Source organism: Hylobates moloch, unplaced genomic scaffold (genome assembly GCF_009828535.3).
Source record: "Hylobates moloch isolate HMO894 unplaced genomic scaffold, HMol_V3 SCAFFOLD_9, whole genome shotgun sequence".
Classification (NCBI taxonomy): domain Eukaryota; kingdom Metazoa; phylum Chordata; class Mammalia; order Primates; family Hylobatidae; genus Hylobates; species Hylobates moloch.
The window spans coordinates 4,183,841-4,202,952 of record NW_026652284.1 but is presented as its reverse complement, the minus strand read 5'-3'; positions in this window follow the sequence as shown (position 1 = coordinate 4,202,952).

Genomic DNA, 19,112 nt, shown 5'->3' with positions numbered 1-19,112 from the left:
GAAAGTTTTCCTTTGGCCCCTACAGTTATGGTTCTATAAGCAGGATAGCCAAAACCACAGTGCTCTTCTGAAGGCCACAGTCAAGGAACCCCGGGACCTGAAAAGCCAGCAAAGAGTGAGAAATTCTTACCAGAGTCCTGGTCTCTTCATTTAGAATCCAGTCAAGCAGATGGTAAAAATCACTCTCCTTTTCCTATCCAAACTTAAGATTAATAGGAGAAAAGCACTTGTATGAGTAGGACTTTGGTTTACCGACCCTGATATATTTTTTGGTATAAATGAATACTCATTATCATAGGATTCCTTTTTTCCCCAGAAATGGTCCAGGTTTCTTTTACTTTCGTCTTTCTGTGCTGCTTGTCCCTCGTGTCTTGTTTTATGTCCATGAGACCTTGATCTGTGACCAAGAGAGAGCACTGTTTCTTGGTCTTCGCCATCCAGAGGGCATGATTTTCAGGCAACGTCTGGTGGCCAGACTAAAAGGACTGGGATCCCCGAGACACACACGATATTAAGCAGCACTCTGTTCTGAGTGTGCCGAGTTCTCAGGGGAGTTTGTCTTATTAAGGAGTCCCAGCTGTTAGGAACTTTTGTTGTCATAACTCTTGTTACATGGTTAGTCCTGGGAAAGTCCAATCCCAAGAGGGCTTGCCTGGTGTCATGGACTGATGAACCTGTGTCTAGCAACCCCCACAAATCTGTGGGATGCTGGAGGCACCACACACACAAACACCATCCTTACCCATCCGTAGCAACAAAAGTTCTTTTGCTTTCTCTACTCCTGCGAATGAAGTTTTGGGAGAGATCACAGGGCCTTGCATCTTCTGAATCCATTTTAAAAATGCTGCTTATGTCCATGCTATTCTAAACCCAGAAAGCTACGTTTGGGACTTTCCATGAAAAAGGCTTATTGGCTTGAGTCATGTGTGGAATAAATACATTGTCTATCTGTAAAAGAAAACTTTTTATACAACTCTTGATTTAAATGGCTATCTTACTGCTACCTATGAAAGGACACAAAAGAAACATAGCCTTACAAACTCCATTGGCAATATTTTTTAAAAGGCGGAAATCAGATGTAAAATCCTTTGTACATGCAGACTGCCTGCTTTGGATTCCCTGCAGAATTTGCAAAAGGACACCCCGACCTGTGGTCTAATGGCTAGGGTTTTGCGTTTCATTATCCTGGCCCTGGAGGGATTTCTGACCAGGGAATCTGTCCCTTGGACATGTAAATCCTTTAACTTCTTTAATGAGAAAAATGGAACATTTATAAGAACTAGTTTGAATTATCTGTTTGGAATTTATATTTGTGTGACTCTTGACTTTTTGGAATACCTATTTATTATTGATGCTTTTCTCTCCATGAACTGCTATTATTTTCCTGGTTGCTTCTAAGTCTATTTTTTTTTTCTTCCAGCTGTCTTTGAGGCTGGCTTCTGATCTTGTGAGGACTGTTTCTTTGCACCTCCTTGGCCACGTGTTGTGTGTACTTAGTTAAGTCATAAAAGGTGTATTTTTGGTTTAGTTCTGAGTCACTGGTAGATACATTTTTCTTTAAGTTTTGTTGTTGTTGTTTCATTTTGTTTTTTAAGCCAGGAATATTTGCTGTTTTTCCTGGCTAAAATCTAATAATAAGAAATTCAAAATGATTTTTTTAAAAGAGCTCTATGATCAAAAGTCAGCTTAGTTAAAAGCTGATATTCAGACTATTTTTTTGTCTCTCTGTTCTTTTTTCGATTCGACTTCTCCCATGGGAACTTCTTAGTTGACTAGGCCTACTTTTTTTTGAACTCCTGCTAACTAAAACATCATTGGCCTTTCAGGGAAGCTTAAAATCTCCCCAAATTGGCTCCTCTAAAACATGTTTTTAATGAGTATACATTAAAACATCACACCCCAGGGCCTGTCGGGTGTGGGGGGCTAGGGGAGGGATAACATTAGGAGAAATGCCTAAGGTAGGTGACAGGTTGATGGGTGCAGCAAACCACCATGGCATGTGTATACCTGTGTAACAAAACTGCACATTCTGCACATGTAACCCAGAACGTAAAGTATAATAATAATAAAAATAAAAATGTTCTTCCATGTACTTCCACCTCCCCTTCCTTTTGCTACCTGCAATACCACGTGAAAGGGTCTAGAAGGGGCTTCTGGCAACCCTGAGCCTTCTTGAGGAACAGAAAAAAAGGCACCACTGACTCCTTTCATTGGGAGTGGGGTTTCTGTCTTCCTCACCAAGCCTCAAGAGTCTTGGGCTGGTTCCTCTTGGATGCAAAGCTCTAGTGTCCTTTACATTAAGCCCCCTGTTATTTTTCACTTTGGAATGCATACATGTGTGTTGTATGTCATGTCTACATGTATGTATATGCCTGTAAATGCATTCGTATATATTCTACATGGTACCAAGTTGACTTATAAATAAATGAGTTCTCATAAATTAAACAAATTAACCAAATGTTTTTCATGTTCACATGACCTTAGTAATGTTTGGTTAATAAAGCTAGCTTTAAAATTGTTGGTAAAATAAAATGTCTTCAACATTTAACTCACATTTTTTCCTAGGTCTTCTGGTCAGACAAATTTACATGGTCTCTGCTAGGTGTTTTAAAGTCAGAAAAGTGTTGTTTCTATGATATTGTTAATACTTACTTGAGCCTGTCTTTCGTTCTGAGCCTCTGAATTCTAGGCTGTAGACAGGTGGTCACAGTGAGGCCTAGGGACATAGGCATGGATATGTTATTAATATGTGTTCCACAGTGCCTGGGCCACCAGCTACAGGGCAGGGCCAACCCCAATATGGCCCCATCCTCCCTGCACCAGCTCTGCCTCCTGACCATGCTGGAGGGGTCAGATCCTCCAGACATCCTTCTCATAGCTCTGTCCTCTCTCCTGGGCTCTGAATCTTCTGTGTAAATCCAGGACTCAGATGGCCCTTTTCTTTCGTGACCATTCTGGGTACCATGTGGGTACTTGGGACCCAGGACAGTTGAGGGAAACATAAAGGAGGGTACTTGTGTTCAGTATCGCAGTGGCCTTGGTTAAGATGAGACTGGCCAATGCAGCTGTTGTCCAGTTTTGCTTTTTTAAAAGAAAAAAAAATGGCTGACATTGTTTTCAATGAGCAATTCAAATGTAATTGTTAAAGACAAGTAAAGTAGGTAAATGTAAGGGAGATAAATATTTATAAATGAACTTGTCATCATTTCAAAAATTTTTCAATAATTTGAAATATTAAAGTCATGTTATATCAAATTAGGTAATAGATCATCATAAAAGATCTCAGTGATTTCTAAGTAAGTTAATCAAAATATCAATTATTAAGCATAGGTTTAAGTTTACATGCTTTGACATCCTATTGTTCTGTGATATAGAAAAGCTAAATGTATCTAGATCTGTTAATGAACATAAAACAATTGAGGAAACATAACTTTCTAAAAATTATGAAATAATTTTGATCTACAAATACAGATATAAAACAATTCAAAATTGCTTACTTCCTAGATTTTTTGCTAAAAATTGGAGTTACTGAGTTAAATTTATAATTTATTTATCTAAATCTACTAGATATAAGAAAAAAACTCTTTCTGAAAAGTATACAAGGAAAATAAGATGTTATAAAGGTATGATGATGTGCTTTGTTGAGAAAAAGAATAATTTAGTCTAGTTTAGAGATTACTTACAGGTTTCTTTTAGAATAAGTGAATGGAGGAAAAGATATAGTTAAGACAAAATGGGTACAGAAAGTTGGGGAAATAATGAGAAAAATTGATAAAAAGTTATAAAAAGTTTATGCAAATCTTGTGTGGTCAAAACTGACTGAGATTGAAAGGATTCATTTATAAGATTTTATTAAAAACAGTTCTGATTTTAAAAGTACACTAATACAAAGGTAGAATTTGGTTTTCTCTTTCGAACAAGATTTTTTGTAATATTACTAAGAGATAGTAAAAAACTTGGTTCACTTTTTTAGTAAACTACAAATTTAAAAAAAAAGAAAAGAGAGAGAGAGACAGAAACAGATTCTATGTGCTTCATGCAATCATTATTGAGTCATTTGATTATTTGGAAAATGGAATCTTGTCTCTATCAAAGAGTAAAGGTTTTTGCTTTTTGAATATTTGAATTATCATTTGGCTAAATGAATGACTATTATTTTGCAGTAACCTGTGATCAATTCCTTGTGCATGTATGACTGACTGAGGCTCTCAGCTCCTAGGAGCTGGCTGTTGTTCCCTGCTAAGTAGCCCTTTCCACATCATGACAGTGAACTTCCTTCCCAGACAGCAAGAGAGCATCTGCTACTTAGTGTCTCTTTTAAAAGTTCACCAGATGACATCAAGAGCAAACTCCCTTTGATTAACTCAAGATCAGTTAGTTTGAACCTCAACTACACCTACAAAATTTCTTGACTTTTGCCATATGGTGTCATCTAATCACAGGAGTGACATCCCATCATATTCATAAATTTTGTCACATTCAAGGGGAGATGTATAGGCCATGTACACAAAGGGTGGCAATTGTGGAGGTCATCTTAGAATTTTGCCTACCACCCATTAGGAAAAAAATCAATTTCAGTTCTACACCTTTGATGATTTCCATCTCTGATGGTTTCTGGTATGGTTTGGCTGTGTTGCCATCCAAATATCATCTTGAACTGTAGCTCCCATAATTCCCACGTGTTGTGGGAGGGACAGAGTGGGGGAACAATTGAATCATGGGGGCAGTTTCCCCTATAACTGTTCTCATGGTAGTGAATGAGTCTCCTGAGACCTGATGGTTTTATAAGGGGTTTCCCCTTTTTATTTGGCTTGCATTCTCTCTTGCCTGCCATCACATAAGACATGCCTCTCACCTTCTGCCATGATTGTGAGGCCTCCCCAGCCACATGGAACTGTGAGTCCATTAAACCTCTTTTTCTTTGTAACTTACCCAGTCTCAGGTATGTCTTTATCAGCAGCATGAAAATGGGCCAATACAGTAAATTGGTACTGGTAGAGTGGAGTGCTCCTGTAAAGATATCCAAAAATCTGGAAGCAACTTTGGAACTTGGTAATAGGCAGAGGTTGGAACAGTTTGGAGGGCTCAGAAGAAGATAGGACAATGTGGGAAAGTTTGGAACTTCCTAGAGACTTGTTGAATGGCTGATAATTATATGGACAATGAAACCCAGGCTGAGATGGTCTCAGATGGAGATCAGGAACGTATTGGGAACTGGAGTAAAGGTGACTCTTGCTAAGTTTTAGCAAAGAGACTGGTGGCATTTTGCCCCTGCCCTAGAGACTTGTGGAACTTTGAACTTGAGGGAGATGATTTAGGGTATCTGGAAGAAGTTTCTAAGCAGGAAAGCATTCAAGAGGTGACTTGAGTACTGTTAAAGGCATTCAGTTTTAAAACAGAAACACAGCATAAAAGTTCAAAAAATTTCCAGCCTGATTATGCAATAGGAAAAAAAAAATATTTTCTAAGGAGAAATTCAAGCTAGCTGCAAAAATTTGCATAAGTAACAAGGAGCTAAATGTTAATCCCCAAGACAATGGGGAAAATGTCTCTAGGGCATGACAGAGAACTTTATGGTAGCCCCTCCCATCACAGGCCCAGAGACGTAGGAGGAAAAATTGGTTTCATGCCTGGGCCCAGGTCCCCTCTGCTGTGTGCAACCTAGGGACTTAGTGCCCTGCATCCCGGTCACTCCAGCCATGGCTAAAAGGGTCCAAGTTACAGCATGGGCTGTGACTTCAGAGGGTGCAAGCACCAAGCCTTGACAGCTTCCATGTTGTGTTGAGCCTGTAGGTACACAGAAGTCCAGAACTGAGGTTAGGGAACCTCTGTGTAGATTTCAGAAGATGTATGGAAATACCTGGATGTCCAGGCAGAAGTTTGCTGCAGGGGAGGGTCCCTCATGGAGAATCTCTTCTAGGGCAGTGCAGAAGGGAAATGTGGTGTTGGGTCCCCAACACAGAGTCCTCACTGAGGCACTGCCTAGTGGAGCTATGAGAAGAGGGCCACTGTCTTTCAGATTTCAGAATGGTAGATCCATCAACAGCTTGTACTGTGTGCCTAGAAAAACCACCAGACACTCAACACCTGCCCTTGAAAGCAGCCAGGAGGGAGGCTATACCCTGCAAAGCCATGAGGGTGGAGCTGCCCATGACAAGGGAACCCACCTTTTGCAGCAGCATGACCTGGATGTGAGACATGGAATCAAAGGATATCATTTTGGAGCTTTAAGATTTGACTGCCCCATTGACTGTCCCATTGGATTTCAGACTTGCATGGGGCCTGTAGCCCCTTTGTTTCGGCCAATTTCTCTCATTTGGAATGGCACTGTGGACTTTTGAGTTATTGCTGAAATGAATTAAGACTTTGGAAGACTGTTGGGAAGGCATGATTTGTTTTGAAATGTGAGGACGTAAGATTTGGGAGAGGCCAGGGTCAGAATGATATGGTTTGGCTGTGTCCCTGCCAAAATCTCATCTTGAATTTTAGCTCCCATAATTCCCACATGTAGTAGGAATAACCCAGTGGGAGATAATTGAATCATAGGGGCAGTTTCCCTCATACTGTTCTCATGGTAGTGAATAAGTCTCACGAGATCTGATGATTTTATAAGGGATTTCCCTTTTCGCTTGGTGCTTATGCTCTTTTGTCATGGTGTAAGATGTGCCTTTCACCTTCTGTCATGATTGTGAGGCCTCCCCAGCCACGTGGAACAGTGAGTCCATTAAACTTCTTTTTCTTTGTAAATTACCCAGTCTTGGGTATGTCTTTATCTGCAGCATGAAAACGAACTAATACAGTTTCCAGTGCCATTTGGTTAAGAACTTGAAACTTTCATGCTCATCTATTAAAAAGAAATAAACATCTGCCCTCCCTGCACAGTTCATTTGGGGGTGCTTTGCATTGTGGACAATAAAAATCCCAGCTCAGGTAATATAGCAATAAGAATAATCTGGAAGTAAATGGTTTTCAATTATGGTTTGGTCAAGGAACCAGCTCTACTTCTCTGTGATTCTGTTTTTTATTGTTCCCACTCCATGCAAAGGCTGACTTATCTTATGGTGGGCAGGTGACTGCAAAAGTGTGTGTGTGCATCAGCTGTCTTCAGTGTAGGCAGATGCTTCTCTTTCTCAAAACATCAAGCCACAGAATACCTCATCAATGAATCAGTCCAATGAACCAATACCTCCAATGAACCAGTCCCTGGGGCCAGGGAGACTGTGTGAAGATTAGCCTCTGGCTGGGTTTTTGTCTGTCTCTGAGCTCATCTCTATGGCAAAGTGAGCAGCATCAGATCCCACTCCCAACCCTGAGTCGAGAGTGGAATCAACTGCACCCAAACTGAGGCTACTACAAATTAGGGAGAGTGCAGTGGCTGCTTGGAAGTTCCCCCTCACCACCACCCCCAACCCAGGTCCCTATGGTGCCCACCATGCTGTTGCTGAACTATAAACTCATCCAGTCTTATGGTACTTACCAAGCTGCCAGACACCGAGTGCAGGGGTGGAAATGGCAGACACGCCCCACCCACCTGCTGCACACACCATCCTGGGGAGAAAAATACAGCTGAAAAATGCCAACAGGAAAGCATGAGCTTGTGCAGACATGCACCACAGGAAGCCTGTCTCAGAACTGTCACACACTCCACAGATATGGAGACAGTGGGTGGGTGGTACCGCAGAGGAATGTGGGCATGTGGTGCATAGCTGGCCTACCCTCCCTGCTGGGCCAGCCGTGCACTCACCCCGTCCTGTCTAAAGCACATGTTGGCTGTCCAGGCACAGTGGTTCATGCCTGTAATCCCAGGCAGATCACCTGAGCCCAGGAGTCCAGGACCAGCCTGGCCAACATGATGGATAAAACGACATCTCTACAAAAAGCATAAAAATTTAGGAGGGTGTGGTAGTGCATGCGGATAGTCCCAGGTACCTGGGAGGCTGACTTGGGAAGATTGCTTGAGCCCAGGATTCCAAGGCTGCAGTGAGCTGTGATTGTATTACTGTACTCCAGTCAGCAAAAGAGGAAGACCCTGTCTCAAAAAAAAAAAAGTACATGTTGACTATCTATGGCATATAACAAATGGCTACAGTCCTAGTACAGGCTCGACACACCATCTGTTTATCTCCTGGGTTCTCTAGGTCAGGAGTCTGACATGGCTTATCTGCATTCTCCCCTTAGGGCCTCACAGGGCTGCCGTTGAGGTGTTGGCTGTGCTGCATTCCTTTCTGGACCCTGGGATCCTCTTCCAAGTCCATGTCATTGTGGACACAGTTCAGTTCCTTGCAGTGTGGGCCTGAGGCTCTGGCTTCCTTGATGGCTGGCAGCTGGGACACTCTCAGCTCCTAGAGGCATCTGCTGTTCCTTGCCACGTGGCACTCACAACAGTGCAGTTTGTTCTGTCAAGGCCAAGAGGAAGGAGTCTCTGAAGCTTTGGATCTTTCCACCTTCTTCTGTCTCTGTTCCCTAGAATCTTTTCAAAGGGCTCACCTAATGAGGCCTGGCCCACCTGCAAAACTTAAGGGGTGGGGATATACAGGGCATGCATGCCAGGGCCTGGGAATCTCAAAGGTCATCTTCCAATTCCTCCTGTCACAAAACTCCACCCCCCATGCAAAGAAAAGCTTCTTGAGTGAATGGAGGCTTACAATTAACTATTTCTTTTTTAAAGTGCTACATTCTGAAGGCCACTGAGTAGGTAGTGATGAAGTGGCTGACATTTGGAGCCAGAATGATTGCAGGAGGGCATGCTGCTTCCACCACAGTGGCCTCAGCTGCTGACTCCAGCAGATGACAGCTTGCACAGTCCTCTTGGATAGATGTGCAAGGTCAGTTCTATGCACACTCCACATCCCCAAGCTTTGCTCCTTCTGCAAGATTCGCAAAGAACTTCTGCATCAGGAAGTGCCCGGGGTGCCCCTGCCATCCTCCCACCCCATGTTCCTTGAAGGAGGCTCAGCTTGTCCTGCAGTTTGGCTGCCTGTTTAAAGAGACAGAGAGAGCCTGGTGATAAGGTAGCTCTGCAGACCCTCCGTGCTCCCTGAAAATCCTGCTGAGGTCCGGAGCTGCCTCTGCCTGTGGAATCAATGTCCAACCTGCTGCTGTCTCACAGAAGCTTAAATTTAGGAGACAATCAGCTAACGAATTTGAAAAGACTAATAAGCCCCACTCAAACCTTCCTGGCTAACTGATATTTTTTTCTCTCTGCAGCTTGCGGAGAGGATTCCTAACTTGTGGGAGGGAGAGGGAGTGTGGAGAGGGGATTAAAGGCATCCTTTTCCTCCCTTCATTAAAAATGACACCTCTCATTTATTTTGAAGAAAATGGGAGCTGTCTTGAGGTTTCCTCTCCTGGCATCTCGAGATTTCTCTCTGTTGTTAAGAACTTGCAAAATATGCAAATGTCCTGTATAGAATAAGGGACCCATTTTTTTTTTAATTGGTTCGTTCTGGTGAAGACTGATTTTGTCCAAAAGTAGCTGGTTTTCTTGAGCTCTGGGTCTGTTTCCATTCTTCTGCCTTAAGTGACATTCTACCATGTTTTTAACCTGTGCTTGGGGAGATAGCAGGTGAGAAAGGCGTAGTGCAACAAATCACTTTGGCACCAGCCCTTCCCCAACATGGCCACTTAATGTGGGGCTCACCTCAGTCCTAGGTGAGCAGCTCCGTGAGTCCCGGTGGAGAGGATGAAGCGTTGTTTCAGACACTCATGGTGTCTTGGACTCAGCTGTTTCAGACTTGGTTGAACTAAGGCACACTGTCCCCTGAGCACAGGTAGGCTGCCCACTTTCAAAGAGAACTCCAGAGGGAATTGCTGAAACCACAACATGCCTGTGTGCACACTTGCACACGTGTGTACCTACACAAGAGGCAATGCATGGACATGTGTAATACATGTATACACTTATATACACTTGTACTAAGAAAATATCTTTATTTCCTTTCTCCTTTATCATGTGACTTAAGATTTATTGACTTCACATCAGCATTTAAGTATTGTTAATTTTATGTAATAGTATTTGCGTTGGGGATTGGTGCATTTCTGGTTGTATGAAGGATGGTTGTATTATGTTAGGCATAATTATGACCTTATTATTGTCTTTATTTGAAGATTATGTATGAACTCAGGAATGTGTATGGGTTCAAGTTGACAAGGGGTGGACTTGTGATGGTTAATACTGAGTGTCAACTTGATTGGATTGAAAGATGCAAAATATTGATCCTGGGTGTGCCTGTGAGGGTGTTGCCAAAGGAGATTAACATTCAAGTCAGTGGGCTGGAAAACGCAGACCCACCCTCAGTCTGGGTGGGCACAATCTAATCACCTGCCAGCAAGGCTGGAATATAAGTGGACAGAAAAATGTGAAAAGAGAGACCAATCTAGTCTCCTAGCCTGCATCTTTTTCCTGTGCTGGATGCTTCCTGCTCTTGAACATTGGACTCCAAATTCTTCAGTTTTGGGAACTCGGACTGGCTTTCCTTGCTCCTCAGCCTGCAGACGGCCTATTGTGGGACCCTGTGATCGCGTAAGTAAATACTTAATAAACTCCTCATATATATATATATATATATATATATAGAGAGAAGAGAGAGAGAGGGAGAGAGAGTGAATGGAGGCTTACAATTAACTATTTTAACTATATATATATATTCCATTAGTTCTGTCCCTCTAGAGAACGCTGACTAATACAGCTCCCCATTCATTAAAGGTCCATTGCAGGTTGGTAGGGGCCTGAGCTGTCACCCCTCAGGGAGGGAATCTGCCAAGGCTCCCTCTTGGAAATGGGGAACATGCTCCCACTGTCATAGAAACAGGCAGAAGGGAGTGTGGTGAATCACATACTGAATTTGGAGGCTTCTATCTAGAATTCACACAAATATCTCTGCCCACATTGCACTATTCAAAGCAAGTCCTATGGCCATCCCCAACTTGAATGGGCCAAGAAGGTAGGATCTGGGTGATCCCACCATATGCCCAGAAGGGGAACCAGAAATATGTGGTGACCAGCACCAGTATCTGCCTCACCTCTGTATTGGCTTGCTCAGGCTGCCATGACAAAGCAGTACAGGCTGGAGGGCTTAAACAACAGAAATGTGTTGTCCCACAGTTGTCTGACCATTCCAGGGGGCTGAGAGCCCAAGATCAAGGTGTGGGCAGAGTTAAGCCCTTCTGAGGGCTGTTCAGGCCTCTCATCTACCTTCTGCTGGCTGCTTACCTTTGGTGTTCCTTCACTTGTAGAAGCATCACTCAGTATCTGTCCTCATCATCACGTGGCTTTCTGTGTGCATGCCTGCATGCATGTCTCTGTGTCCAAATTTCCCCTTTTTATAAGACTACCAGTCATATGGGATTAGGGCCCATCCTAGGACCTCATCCTCATCTTATCTTGATTATCTATGTAAAGACCCTATTTCCAATCAAAGTTATATTTACACGTACTAGGAATTAAGGTGTTTATATATCTTTGGGGGACACAATTCAACCCATGACATCTCCCACCTCCAAAGCTCTCCACTGGTATGAGCCATACCTTGCCCTCAATCTTGGGAATAGAGAGATAAAAACCACATTTAATTCTGATGTTCAGAGCCTAAGGAAACACATATATGTGATGAAAGGCAATAAGACTACAACTAAATATTTATCTGTGATCTCTGATAATCCAAATCTTTTGATCTGTGACTGATATGGTTTGGCTGTGTCCCCACCAAAATCTCACCTTGAATGCTAATAATCACCACGTGTCAAGAGTGGGGCCAGGTGGAGATAATTGAATCACGGGGGCCAGTTTTTCCCATGCTGTTCTCATGGTTGTGGATAGGTCTCATGAGATCTGATGGTTTCATAAAGGTCAATTCCCCTGCACAAGCTCTTCTTGTCTGCTGCCATGTAAGACATGCCCTTGCTCCTCCTTCACCTTCCACCATGATTGTGAGGCCTCCCCAGCCATGTGGAGCTGTGAGTCAATTAAACTTCTTTATTTTATAAATTACCCAGTCTTAGGTATATCTTTATTAGCAGCATGAGAACAGACTAATACAGTGACCCACTGAGGCGGATAGCAGATTCTTTGCTAAGGGTACACCTCTTGGTCAGAGACCTTGCCCATATCATGGACAGGAAGCCTGGGGCTGCACAGCTGCTGTGACCTGAATGTCTGTGTCCCCCCACAGTTTCTGTGTTGAAATTCTAACCCTCAAGGTGATGGTATTAGGAGGCAGGACCTTTTGGAGTTGACCACATTATGAGGGTGGAGCCCTAAGGAACAGGATTAGTGCCCTTATAAAAGAGGCCCCTTGGCTGGGTGCAGTGGCTCATGCCTGGAATTTTAGCACTTTGGGAGGCCAAGATGGGTGGATCACCTCAGGTCAGGGGTTTGAGACCAGCCTGGCCAACATGGCAAAACCCCATCTCTACTAAAAATACAAAAATTAGCTGGGTGTGGTAATGCCTGCCTGTAATCCCAGCTACTCAGGAGGCTGAGGCAGGAGAATTGCTTGAACCTGGGAGGTGGAGGTTGCAGTGAGCTGAGATCACACCACTGTACTCCAGCCTGGGCCACAGAGTGAGACTCTGTCTCAAAAAATCAAATCAAATCAAAATAAAAGAGGCCCCAAAGAGTACCCTCATGCCTTCCACCATGTGAGGACATTGTGACAGGACAGCCTTCTGTGAACCCAGAAATGGGCCCTCACCAGACACTGAATCTGCTGGTTTTCTAATCTTGGACTTTCCAGTCTCAGAACTGTGAGGAATAAATATCTGTTATTTATAAGCCACCAGTCCATGATCTTCTGTTGTAGCAGCCCACATGGCCTGAGATGCAGCTTTGGGACTGGGGAGATATCATTGAAATGTTTCTTTGTTGTTTAAGATTCCAGGAAAAAAATATACCCAGCTTGCATGCAGTGTGTATATGTTGCAAGGGTGTATTATAGGACATACATCTGTGTGGGGACAAAGGGCTGCATCATCACTCCAGTACCAATGCCTCTTAGGCTGGGCCACAGGGCAGCCTCGTGGAGAACTGAAGAACAACTCTGCATCTCTCCAGGCATCCAGCTGGAGTCAACATCTTTCTTGGTTCACCTACTCACAACATTCAAATAAATATTTATTGAGAACCTGCCAGGCACTGTTCTAGGTGCTGGGGAAATATTTTAATATTTCCCTATTAAAAGTAATGACAAAACCGAACTTACCTCTCCACCAATCTAGTAGCAGTGAACACAACAGACGTACCTTCCTGTCCTCATGAGCTTAACAAGAAGTGACATGTGGGGTGTGTTCTGGAGTACCTGGCTGTGTCCTGCGGATTCTAGTGATTCAAGGGAAGGTGTAGATTCACTTTGAGTAGAGGGTTAGCAAATCCACCAACACCAGCACCCTCACCTTCCAGGTGCACCCCTGGCAGACATTAACAGACAATTGCAGCATGGCAGACATTAGCAGATGATTGCAGCACTCTCTCGACTTCATGATTGCTGACATGGGAACAACTCAGGCAACCCACCCTTCCATTTGCTTTTCACCTTAAAGCCACCCTAGAGTTACGGCTGTTATAGAGCAGAGCCATCCCTCTGGATGCAAGGATTGCTAATATGCCAGGCAGAGCTCTGAAAGTATTGTTTTGCCAGCTCATCCAAACCTCTCTGCATCTTCATGAGGCGTAATTTTCTCTGTTTTCCAAGTGGAGAAATTGAGGCCACCTGAGTCGCAAACTCAGTAGCAAGAAGGGATGTGCAGCCTGAATCTAGAGAGTGTGCTCTTAACAACCAAGGCAGATCCAGGCCCTGGGGCTCGGCTGGATGACTGGGTGCTGGCCACTCTTCCTTCATAGCACAGCTTGGGAGAGTCACGTCGGGTTCTGCAGAAAATCCGACTCCCAATGTCTCAGGAGAGCAGGCAGTTGGAGACACGTCTTGTCGGGAAATCTCTCAATTTTCCAAGCCCTCATATTTCCTTATCCATAAACTATGGATAAAAATACCTACCCCTTGGGATTCTTAAGAGAGTAAGAATAAAATCAAGCCTAGAGAGGCTTGCCATGAGCAGGACAGGTGACAAAAGCACATCCTTTTCACTGGTGATGGCTTCACAGACATGCGACCCAAACATGGTTTCAGGGCCCTGTGCTTAGAAAGGCTCATGTTAGCTTTAATATCTTGCTGTCATCACTTTGGAATTCTTAATAATTTATGAATAGGGAGAACCGACATTTTCCTTTTGCTTTGGACCCTGAAAATTATTGTCTGTCCTGCTTCCCCACCAGAAAATGGGCTTCTTCCCCAGAAGGAATGTCTTGTTGCAGTTGTAAATGTCATCATCATTGTTGTTTTCCAATTTCTTTTCCTATGCAAGGCAGGCTGTGGGGATGGGAGGAAGGAAACACCCATGTACTCACAGGATGCCCTGGCCCCCGTCCCTTGGGAAAGGGAAAGGTGTGCTGATGTGGAGTAAGGGAGGATGCTGATGAAGCAGCAGAAGGGGGCTCTCTGTTTTCTTGCTGTTGCAGGAGAGCTTGTGCCCACCGCTGGCTGGGCTGCTGTCCATGCCTGGCTTTGCTTCGGGAGCTTTCTCTTCCGACCTCATTTACTCCTCAGGACAGCCCTGTGGGTTGGTGTTATGCTCCCCAAGTTATAAACGAAGAAACTGAAACCCAGCAATTACTCCCCCACCCACAAGGTCAAGCAGCTGGCAGCTGGATTGCAACAACCTCCTGTTTTCTCAGGGCCAAGATGCCAATTTTCCTGAGACCTTAGTGAGCTGGTAAATAAGGCATTCATGAGAAAGAGGCCCAGATCCACACCATGTGGAACAGAGCTGCTCTTAGAAGTCACTTAGCAGGATATTTTCAAGTAAATAAAATAATGGAAAAAAAAAATAGGAGAAGGAATGGGAGATTCAGGAGTTTTGCACGCTAAGAAAAGGGGACTCGAGAACAAATCCTGCTGGGCATTCACACTTGCTTGTTTCCTCTCAACTAGCGTTCCAAAAAGAGGTGTTTAGACACAGTGGGACCTGTCTGTTCAGACTCATAAAATGTTTGATAACATCTCGTGGAATTTTTATTGGCAGAATTACTTAAATTGGCTGGGATCAGAACATTGCCATGAGAATTGAAGGCTGGATCATTGCTTGTAAATACAAGGTCATCATGAACAGCAAGGGGAGAGCACTGGAAGACTCTGCGGTCTGTGGAAGTCCCATATTTTAATTAACTTCCCTGTCAATAATTACAATAAGGAAATGTGGTTATCTGGGAAAGGGGGGGCACCGTGGATGTACTTGGAAACACAGATATTGTCTAAACATGAACAGCAATTACAGTGGTGATAATATTAACCAGTAACACCACTGTAACAACCTCATAATGATGTCAACCACAGAAGTCCTGGTCGGCAAATCAGGAAGAAGCCGCTCAGATGTAGCCATGACTGTGGCATGTTATGTGTTTGAATCTGGGTCCAAAAGAATGGACTCCAGGCCGTGACTGGTAAGCAGTGAAGAAGGTCTGGTTCAATGTAGTCCCACCTACTTCTGTGTTTACTTCCATGACTAAAATACAAATGTCAGGAAAGCAGGGACTTCGCTGGCCTCTCACCTCTGCGACTCTGGAATCTGGCATTGAGCAGGCTGGAGACCTGCTTCTGAGTCCATGAACAATACAAGAATAGCGAGGGAGTTTGCCAATGGAAAGACCCCGACAGCCGACCCCTTGGTGTCAAGGTCGTCCTCAGGGTTGATCTGCATTCATTGGAATGGGCTCTGCAAAGACTGAGCTCCACCTTTCTCCCCAAACATGCCAGTATCAGCGACAGCTCAGTTCCCTAGAACATGGCATAATTCTCAGCTCAGTTCCCTAGAACATGGCATAATTCACCTTCCGCAATGTTCTGTGGTCTGATCTTCATGACAGCCAGAGAAGGTACAAAGAGCTGACTTTCTTACTGCCTTGTTTTACTTGCCAGCAAACAGAGACAAAAGGAAGGAACGGACTTACCTGGGACTTATGAGTGGGAACGAGGTGGAGCCCCAGCCAAAATCACACTCACTCCCACCGCCTCTGAGAGTCCACGTCACCAGGAGTTTAAGCCCCAAACCATCTTGACTGCTTCTCCAATATTTTCTAACTCTTCTAATATTCCTTTACTTAAATAATCACGAGTTCTATGACAATTGCATTGCAGTATGTTTTCATAAAATCCACAGAGGATACTGTAACCGCAAGTGCTAAGCCACACCTTTTTCCAGTCCAATGTAACTATCCTGAGGAATCTTTGTCCCCCAGATGAACGCATTTATCCAGTTTTGGTTCTGCTCTGGAGGAGGTGGGAGGAGCTCGCTGTCCATAGTCGGTGGCCTCTCGCTTCCCCCTCTTAGGTGTACCCCACTTTGCGTATCTGAGGGAGGTGTTGCAGCAGGCCCTTCTTAAGAGCTAAAGTTCTGGGGAGACAGGGCTTTACTTCCAGACTCTTCACAGTCTAAGAATTTGCCGGTGAAGGTTGTATTCTACTTGTCAAATGAGTTCTCCCAAACTCTCACAGGTTTCCATTATGTTTCAGGCCCACCGAATCACAAGCACAGGCCTCATTTTCACATGAGGCTTAAGGCTGAATCTCCTCTTTCACATTCACGCCTCTGTGCTGGGCTCATCCCCTTCTGAATGACAGTTTCTTTGAGACCTTCAGAAACCGTAGACGTGGGTGGGAAGTTACAAGGCCCTCAATCTGCCCTTTTCCCTTTATCCTGGCTTTACAATTGGACCAGGAAGTATTAATAGCGGATGCTTGCTCAAGGCCAAAGTGCCCGCTGCTTTCTATCCCATTGTGTGTGGGTCAAAAGGTGATGCTCTCAAGCCAAGGTCCAGATTTCTGAACACTCAGTCCACCTGGTGGGTGGGCACCAGCAGAGAGGCCTTCCCTGGGCAGAGCTGTCCTTCTGTCTCTCTGCCAGCAAAGCAGTTGGCTCTTGTCTCCTGGACTTCGTTAGAATCAACAGGAAGCTGCCTACCCATTTTCTGACTCTTTCCACCCAGTTCTTCCCCAGCTTGTGGCTGACTGTCACTGGCGTCCCAGGAATCCTAAGATTGTATGGAGGATGCTCTGAAGCACCCCAGCCTCCGGTTTGTGAGGCCTGGGTCCTCACTGCCTGCTGCCTGACAGACAAGCCCTGCATCCTTTTAGTTTATGTATGCCAGTTCCATTTCTGGTACAAATTGCTGTACTAACGAGAGAACAGTCTGCATAGGGCCCAGACTAACAACAGTAGAGCTTTCCCTCCCATGGTCTAGCTCAGATGTAAGCAGCCATGGCCCAAAGGGCAGCTGTGACTGCTCAGCTCACAACATCCTCCTGGGGTCACTGGGATGCACCAGCCCTGGGTGTTGCCCAGCCCAAGGAGGAGGAAAAAGGAGGGCACAGCTGCACCCCAGAGGGAAGACCCCTGGAACCAGCACACATCATTTTCACCTGCACCTCATGGCCTGGACTGAGCTCACATGACCTCAACACAGGTGAGGACGCATAGGAAATGCAGGCTTCGTGTGGGCAGCCACAGCCATCCGCCCAGCTGGCACAGAAGATGCCAGGACTGAAAGAAGGGAAGACAGGACCAGCAGTCTTCCCCAAGTGACCCAGGGCGAGCTCTGTCACCTGAGCCCCAGCGAGGAAAACAGCAGCACTGCTAGTGTTGTCACGCAGGGTAAAAGGAGACCATCCACGCGAACACGCAGCACGGTGCCTGCCGTACTGCAAGCACTCACAAATGACCGCTGTCTTCACCACCAGCACCATTTGCTAGTAACATCGGTTTGGGGAAAACGCTGATGAGGGCTCTTAGCACCTGAATCCCAGGACCAGAGCTAAGAGGAGGACGGCTCACTCTCACAGAGCCCCACTGTCGTCCTGGCGGCATGACACCCCAGAGAAGGTAGACGAGGGGGTTGCTTCTGCCTCCCCGTGGACTTTTCCCTGTGGGGTGGTAGGGCTTTGCTTTCCTGCATGTCTGAGAGTGTGCAAGGGTGTGTGTGTGTGTGTGTGTGTGTGTGTGTGTGTGTGTGTTTACTCAAGACATATTGTTCTCTCTCTAGGTTAGAACGTGAAGCTTCCCATGAGGTCAGGGAAGCTGGTCTGTAGGTGAAGGCATCCACACTGCCCAGCCCTTTGATCCTGCTTCGAGTCCCGCTTCTGGCTGGAACAGGCTCCTACCCTCTCTGGCTGGGAGAGAGTTCAAGTTTAAGAAGGAACCTATGGGTGGAAATGAAGAGACACCATCTCCAACACCCCGCACTGGAGCTGTGACAACCCCTACACCCCACACATGAACACCCCATCCAGGTTGTTTGAAATGCTTGTTCTCTGGTGCCGTAAAAAAAATAGCACTTGAACATTAATTTATTTAGTAAGGCCATTTTTGCTTCCTGCAGAAAGGGTACACTCACCAGCAGTTTTGCCACCAGAGTACACCAAACAAAGGAGTCAAGTTATTTTGTAACCTGACGCATCCACCCTACTGCTGTGTCTGGTTTCCATTGGCTGGAATGGGACCCCTCATTATGTATTTGTCCTGATTGGCTAGTAACCGAGAACTTTTTAAAAGAGGCAAAGGTAGAGGAGAACAAAGGAAGGAGAAAGTAACTTGTGGAATGCTGAGAAAGATAAAAACACTTTTAAATAAGGAAGAGGAACAGTCTATGACTTAATGCTTGTTGGACCAGTATAAGCATGCCAGGGCAAATATTTAGGCTAAATTGTGGGAGCTAAGAACATAAAGTACATTGATTTCTTTATTACGGCTAGCAGATATTTAAGAATGTTAGCACAGGTCTTTGAATAAATTTTGCTTTTAAGAGAAGTTACTATTTATTCCTAATTAGACAGGGAGGAAAGTCTTTAAAGAGGAAACTCTATTTTACTTTTTACAAGGTGAACACCAACCCCCACAGGGCCACCCCTACATATCCACACCGTGAGTGATGGAGACACAGACATTCCGTGGCCCTATGAACACCCCTGCCCAGGTGAACACCAACCCCCACAGGGCCACCCCTGCATATCCACACCATGAGTCATGGAGACACAGACATTCCGTGGCCCCAGTAACATGCTGACCAA